We start from the raw sequence: 8,798 nt of genomic DNA on the forward strand, positions 1-8,798 counted from the left end.
GAATATGAATATTACATGTAACGTTTTATTTTTTTAGTTAAAAATATTTCGTAGATGTCAAATGTTCAATATAAGTATGCGATGTAAGCTAAATACAGATTTTCTGTTACAGATGCTAAAGATGTTACGCAATCGGCTCTTGCGTTGTTACGGAGACTAGTTGTGTGAATGACACTGGTCTACGTCTTAATGCAAGAACTTGGGGTGTATTCCAACAACGAAGAAGGTTGCGAACTTACGTATTGGTACGTACACTTAGATTGATGATGAAAGTTTAGTTTTGTACACGTACTTAGTGTTGGCACTTAGTAAAATATCCATCTTTTTGGCACGAAAAGAAAGTAAAATTAACATAATAAAAATAGAGGCATTATCTTTTTTTTTTTAAAAATATTCATGAATGTACGTCATTATTGAATTTAAGTTGCTTTAATTAAATGAATAGTTCTCATATACATCATTCTTGTTTCGAATGGGCTGTACCTCCCCACTAGCTATAGATGTAAGTGATTCTCTATAGCTGTGAGAAGGTACGTACATTAGAAATATGACATCACATTGATGTGGCTCTTGTGTAGGTAATCTAAGAGATGTTGTAGTTCTTTTGATTACCAGCCGCCTCATATTATTTTCACAACTTCAGTAGAAGCTAATTAGTCTTACGGAGGTTTTAATTATTCTTGACGGGATCTGAACTCTACACTCTGATCATGCCACTCCATACATCATTTACAATATACATTTTATCAGTAATGTAAAAATATATGTCGATTTTTTAGAACTTACGCACTCAAAATATTAAAATCTAAACAAACAATCTGATGTAATAATTATGCAGTATGTTCTTTCTTGCTCGTTTAGATGAAATAAATTATTTGAAGTTTCATATCTAGTAAAAAGAATTACATGCATACACATACGCATACGCTTACGCATATACATATCTTTTTTACAGTGCCATTGCTGGTGGTACTTTTACAATAAACCAACAACATAAAATATATGAAGTAACATGCTGAAATGTAGTTGATTTTAATCAATAACTAACACTCTATTTCAGCGGCATGTTTTATCACCCAGAGACTCCATTTCTAATGGTTAGTACCACATCAAATGCTAAAGATGTAATCAGCCTTTTTAGCTTTGTTGTGTTACCGACAAATAGAAATACAACGACACATTTAATTAGCTAATAATTTGCAAGTACCAAATATACTTTTAGTAGATGCAGAATAAGACTTACAATAGTTACCAATTACCAACTTAGTAGTTGCTATGTTTTTATTAATCATACTTCACAAATTATTATTGTGATTATTCAGCGTGTTATATAATGTCTGTTATTTTTGTTAATTATTTTTAGGATTTGTTATATTTAACAATTATCTAATTTATTTTAATGTATTCATTTTAGAAAAAACCCAAATAAACTCTTCTTCAATTGCCACTCAATTAATCAATGGAAACGATTCATGAAAAAAATAGTTCTTGATTAACAGATTTATGGGTGGGTCGCAGAAAGCAAAAATAATGATGATAAATGTAGATGTATAATAAGCACTGGGTTCGCTGATGATGGGCATAAATAAAATAAAATTCTTTTGCAGGAAAATTACCAATTTTCTTAACGCTCTTGGTTCTTATATTAGTACACCCGGCAAATTGTGTAAAATATATTTGTCTATGTAATAATGTAAGAACTTGGGATGTATTACATCAACGTATATCGATGATGTAATCTCTCTAATTAATTGCTGTATTTATGACGTTTTCATACACATAGAATATGTTTAAACATTAGCATGTAATTAGAGAAAGCGGTGGTATTTATGTAAGTAATATTAATATTGTCATAACACTTCAACGTATACAATTTTACAGTTAACGAGTTTATTTTAAAAATAAGCATTTTTTAAAATCAAAATTTTAACCGTTTCAATTTAAAAAAAAAAATTTCATCAGAAAAGTTCCTAGCATTATTATTTTTAGGAACTGTGGGCTTTTTAAAAAAATTAGTTTGTTCTACGGACAAAGGGAAATAAGCGATTAATATTTTTTTCAAAATATTATTTGTGTGGTTAATTCCTCTGATTGATAACATTGCAATACATTACGCATTAAATCAGCACTCTAAAGTTGTGAGGCAATACAAACATGCAATATTGTTCTATTAGCAATAATTTACTCAACGATACTCCATTTCTAATGGTTAGTGTCATATCACATGCTAAAAATGTAATCAGCCCTTTTAGCTGTGTTGTGACACTGACAAATAGAAATACAGCAACATATTTCTCTTCTTTATATAAATATAAGTATGTAACCAAAAATAATTCTTTAAAGAATTAAAAAAGACTAAACAAAAATGTAAACTTCGTTTAGATTGTACAAATTATACGTTAAAGTTTTAAACTGTAAAACTTTTTTTTAAAATACACCAAAAATAAAGTGTTATTACATATATATATATATATATATATATATATATATATATATATATATATATATATATATATATATATATATATATATATATATATACATTACTGCTGTTTTGATAGATTCAATGAAGATTTACTCCTGGATGGTGCTTTTCTAATTGATTTTAATTTGGGTTGATTTTTTTTTATTTAATTTGCGGGACTTGAAGTGAAAATAAAACGCTACTCAAGCTGAATGAAGTCGTAGCCTAACTTTATCAGACCGTTAACGGCCATCAGCACTAGATAGAAAGTTATTTGTTCAGCATTCAAATGTGCAAAGTTACAATTTTAGTGTCTCAATATTATAATAAACATATAGAGAAAAGCAACATACATGTTTCGTATCAAGCCATTATATACATTTAGTACAAATTCAACTAAAACTATTAAAAAATCAATAGATGTGTTTATAATATAATTCATCACGAAATAGAATGGAGTGCATCGGTATGAAACTTAGCTTATGCTTTTACGTTTGAGAAGCCAAACTTCGTTTTTTCACGTGTTCTTAGCGCAATATTTTCGTGATATAGAATATAGAATTGATGGTGACAGGACAAATGATCTCAGGACAAATGATCTCAGACAAAATATCTCAGACAAAATATCTCACGGACAAATGATCTCAGGACAAATGATCTCAGGACAAATGATCTCAAGGACAAATGATCTCACGGACAAAAGATACCAGGACAAAATATATCAGGACAAATGATACCATGGACAATTGATCTCAGACAAAATATTTCAGACAAAATATCTCACATCAAAATTTTAATAATGTATTGGATGATTTTAGTTGGTCTGAAATTTTTTTTTTACTGTCAAATGGTTTTGCTTACTACGTTTAATATTGTTTATAGGCCTATATAATAATTGTGCGAAATGTTTACCGTATAAATTTGTACTAAACGTTTTAAAATTAAGAATTCTAATTTAGTATGCGAAGATTAAAGAATTTTTTTAGATAGATAGCGTAGGTGGGATTGACAAACATGAGACAATTCTACCACGTCAGGTGGACAAAACTAGATTAAAGGGGATGAAATAACAAAAAAGACACACCTTCGTATCAAGGTGGCCGCCCGCATTAATAGCAGAGACATGCCTCTAGGGAAAGACAACCACCCTCCATGGACAATACAACTAGCATCTAAGGTCCATTGTTATGCGTCGGTCCCACCTTAGTGATCATGGAACCGAATTGATGGTTAAATAATGCTGATATGTTTTCGTTGTTATTTTTTTTGTTTTGTTTTGTGCAGTTTTTTGCTTTACTAAATGGCTATACATCGAGAATTTCAAATTAATTTTTGTATTACAGATCATAAAAAATAAACAGGAGCACGTGGAAACTAAATATTTTTAAAGTAATTCTTTAATAAATAGAGACATCGTTAACACTCTTTGGACGTACTTCCTCCAGATATTAAAACTTCTGTGGTTCAGACACTACTAAACTTTGCCAGCCGTGTGAAAGTTGTTGGAAGGTCTAGTAGTGTCTGATCTCTGGAAGTAAATCAGCAAAAAGTAACAAGCTTGTTGTATCTTTCAACTGGAACTGTACTTGTACGACTTTTACCATTTCTTATATATTAGTATTTGTGTCTCAGGATTTTCATATCATAGGGCTATATTTATGCTTGTTGTCAGAAGGCGTAGCGACCCTTTCCGGCGCCCTGTGACAAACTTGCAATTGGGCCCATCACCTCGGGAACAACCCTAGCTCAATTTTCAAATTGCACCCCCTATCAAACTTTCGAGCTGCACCCCCCCCCCCCCCATTTGTTTTTTGCGTATATTTATAATGCAAAACTGAGATTTTCCAACCCATGTTTGCGTTCCCTTAGGTCGGTGCCCGGGGACTAATGTCCTCTTCCCCCCCCCCCCCCTCTGCTTGTTGTGTCAAAGAATATATATATGTTTGTGATAAAATTGCAGATTGATAAAATAATTGTTTGTACTTATATAATGATGCCGATACAGCTGTTTTGGTGGTTACACTAATAAAAGCATTATGCAGTGTAAGGATTGTAAATGCATTTATTAATGTAAGAATCAGGGCAGTGTTGCATATGCCGGTGTCAAAGAAGAAAACGGTTACTACCCGGTGGTGTCATTAATATATAGAGATTTTTCAACGCTAAGGAAAGTTCTCAAATTAAATTATTTCTCTATTTAGATTTTTAATTTTGTAGGGTAGCATCTATATTTATAAAACCTGTTCTACGTGTTATTATTGTCTGCTTAATGAGTTCAATGTCAGCAACTGTGATACATACACATATATAACACTCTTTCTGAATTTTTTCGAATATTTTCGAATATTTTTAGATTTGACAGTAACTAAAACTATACAATTTGATAATTACTTATTGTGTTTAATTAATTCAATCACGTCTGTTATACATGTAATGCCCACTAATATGATGTATGCTTTTCTTTCTTTCAGCCTGCTCCAGGTGTATAAAACACTTAACCGGTTATTACATAATTACAGCTTCTAGATATGTGAAAAAGTCTAGCAGCTGTTTTTATTTAAGAACTTGGTAAGAAATGATTCAGATGCTTCATGTGACAACATACGACAAGGTGTTTAACAAATGTGTATTTGCTTATCAAGTTATAATTTTTAGTGTCTCAATATTATAATAAACATATAGAGTATAAGCAACATACATGTTTCGTATCAAGTCATTATATACATTTAGTACAAATTCAACTAAAACTGTAAAAAAATCAATACATGTTTTTATAATGTAATTCATTATGGAAATTGAATGAAGTGCATCGGTATGAAACTTTGCTTATACTTTTATGTTTGTGAAGCCAAAGTTCGTTTTTTCACGTGTTCTTAGCGCAGTATTTTCAGGATACAGAATGTGAATAATGGTTAAATAATGCTGATATGTTTTCCGATATTTGTTTTTGAATTGTGTGCATGTTTTTGCTTTGTTAATTAAGAATTAAAAATTAAGTTTTGGATTTCAGATCAAAATGAAATAAGCAAATGCACGCTGAAAGTAAATATTTTTAAAGTAATTATTGAATAAATCGAGACATCGTTAACACTCTTTGGACGTACTTCCTCCAGATATTAAAACTTCTATGGCTCAGACACTACTAATTTTTGCCAGCTGTGTAAAAGTTGTTGGAAGGTCTAGTAGTGTCTGATCTCTGGAAGTAAATCAGCAAAAAGTTACAAACGTGTAGTATCTTTTAATTGGAATTGAACTTGAAAGACTTTTACCTTTTCTTGTTTATTAGTATTTGTATCTCAGGATTTTCATATCATAAGGCTATATTTACGCTGGTTTTGTTAAAGAATATATGTATATTTGTGATAAAGTTGAAAATTGATACAATAATTGTTTGTACTTTTATAATTTTGCCAATACGGCTGTTTTGGTGGTTACACTATTAAAAGCATTAAGCAGTGTAAGGATTGTAAATGCATTTATTAATGTAAGAATCAGGGAAGTGGTGCATATGCCGGTGTCAAAGAAGAAAACAATTACTACCTGTTGGTGTCATTTTTATATAGAGATTTTTCAACGCTAAGAAAAATTCTCAAATTAAATTATTTAGATTGGCAATTTTTTAGGGTAGCATCTATATTTATAAAACATGTTCTACGTTCTATTATTATGTGCTTAATGAGTTCAATGACAGCAATTGTGCTTCATAAATCTATATAACACTCTTTCTGAATTTTTTCGAATATTTTTAGATTTAACAGTAATATTTTCGCTTGATCAATTAAAACTATACAATTTGATAATTACTTATTGTGTTTAATTAATTCAATCACGTCTGTTAAAAATGTAATATCCTCTAATATGATGTATGATTTTCTTTCTTTTAGCCTGCTCCAGGTGTATATAACACTTACCCGGTGATTAAATAATTACAGCTCATAGATATGTGAAAAAGTCTAGCAGCTGTTTTTATTTAAGAACTTGGTAAGAAATGCTTCAGAAACTTCATGCGACAAAATGCGACCAAGGCGTTTAACAAATGTTTGTTTGCTTATCAAATTCTCAATTCGGCAAATACATTAGCATTTTTTATATTGCATGAAAAAAGCTCATGTTTAACTATATAATATGAAATTGTACGTTAAGGACGAGAACGCGGGTGTGATTGGAATTATTGTTAAATGGATCGATGGAAAATTCAATTGAAGACAAAGTTATTTGATTAAAATTAGATTGTTTGGTTAAGGAACAAAGTTGGTAAATAAGTAGGCCTATTTTGAAGAACGGGAGGTTGTAGTAATACAGCTGAGACTTTTTAAGTTTATAAATAATTCAACGGATAAGAAGGTGAAATGATTTTGGTAACCAAATAAACTAGCTATTTAAATCAATGATGGCAAACGTATATGTAAAATCAAAATTGGAATAACCGATGACTGGGATAATTGAATTATTTAAATAGAGGTATTTTTAAAGGCTCTTGGTTCAGAAATTTTTACATCAGTCGAAACAGCCTCAAATCAAACATTATTTTGTAAGATAATTTAAATTATTTTTGTTTTTTTGTAATTTGAAAGGGCAATATATATAATTATATTATAAATTATAAATGTTAGTATAATATGCTTAATATGTTCTTTACTAGCAACTGTAATCAATACACTTGTACAATAATCCTAATGAATTCGTTACAGTGTTTTAATTGTAATTATAATATATGCTTTTATCAACGGAATCTATACGAACAAGTACCCTCTACGCATAGGAGAAAAAGCAGAACCAAGCGCTTTTTGTCTGTTCATTTGAGAATATGATAAAACGTTTCAAGTTCATGCTAAAATCGTAAAAGATATGTTTAAATTTATGACTATTAAAGGTATAGATATTCGGAAATTTAAAAATTATAAGATTAAATATTAAAAAAAATGAAATAAGCCTTTACTAGTTTACACATTTTACTTTTCTAAAAATAGGAATAATTGCTTATTTAAATTAAACTTGTTCGAATTAAACGAATTTGAAATTTGATTAGAATATATTGATGACTGTATACTTATAGGTTAAATACTTTTAAGGAAATATTATAACAATATTTATAAAGAAACATTTTGCATATTATAATTTCTTAAATTAATTAAACTTTCAATACTTAAGATAAAATTAAACAAAATTTAATAGTTAAGATAAAGTGTAGTCAACTATACTTCGTCTCGGTAATTAGTTGCTACGGAGATTAGTTGTGTGAATGACACTGGTGTACGTCTTAATGCAAGAACTTGGGGTGTATTCCAACAACGAAGAAGGTTGCGAACTTACGTATTGGTACGTACACTTAGATTGATGATGAAAGTTTAGTTTTGTACACGTACTTAGTGTTGGCACTTAATTAAATATCCATACTTTTTTAAACCGAGAGGTCTTGGCATGAAAAGAAAGTAAAATTAACATAATAAAAATAGAGGCATTATCTTTTAAAAAAAATATATTCTTTAATGTACGTCAGTATTGAATTTAAGTTGCTTTAATTATATGAATAATTCTCATATACATCATTCTTGTTTCGAATGGGCTGTACCTCCCCACTAGCTATAGATGTAAGCGATTCTCTATAGCTGTGAGAAGGTACGAACATTAGAAATATGACATCACATTGATGTGGCTTAGGTGTAGGTAATCTAAGAGATGTTGTAGTTCTTTCGATTACCAGTCGCTTCATATTATTTTCACAACTTCAGTAGGAGCTAAATACTGTTACGGAGTTTTTAAATATTCTTGACGGGATCTGAACTCGAGACTGACAGGTAAGCGACTGCAGCCTCTACACTTTGACCATGCCACTCCATACATCATTTACAAGATACATTTTATCAGTAATGTAAGAACTTATAATATGTCGATTTTTCAGAACTTACGCACTCAAAATATTAAAATCTAAACAAAGAATCTGATGTAATAATTATGGAGCATGTTCTTTCTTGCTCGTTTAGATGAAATAAATTATTTGAAGTTTCATATCCAGTAAAAAGAATTACATGCACACACATACGCATATCTTTTTTAAAGCGTCATTTCTGGTGGTACTTTCACAATAAACCAACAACATAAAAAATGAAGTAACATGCTTAAATGTAGTTGATTTTAATCAATAACTAACTCTTTTTTCAGCGGCATGTTTTATCACCCATTGACTATATTTCTAATGGTTAGTACCACATCAAATGCTAAAGATGTAATCAGCCTTTTTAGCTTTGTTGTGTTACCGACAAATAGAAATACAACGACACAATTTAACACATAATTAGCTAATAATCTGCAAGTACCAAATATACTTTTAGTA

Source organism: Physella acuta, unplaced genomic scaffold (genome assembly GCF_028476545.2).
Source record: "Physella acuta isolate Inbredline_101_S28 unplaced genomic scaffold, ASM2847654v3 ptg000347l, whole genome shotgun sequence".
In the NCBI taxonomy this organism is placed as follows: Eukaryota; Metazoa; Mollusca; class Gastropoda; family Physidae; genus Physella; species Physella acuta.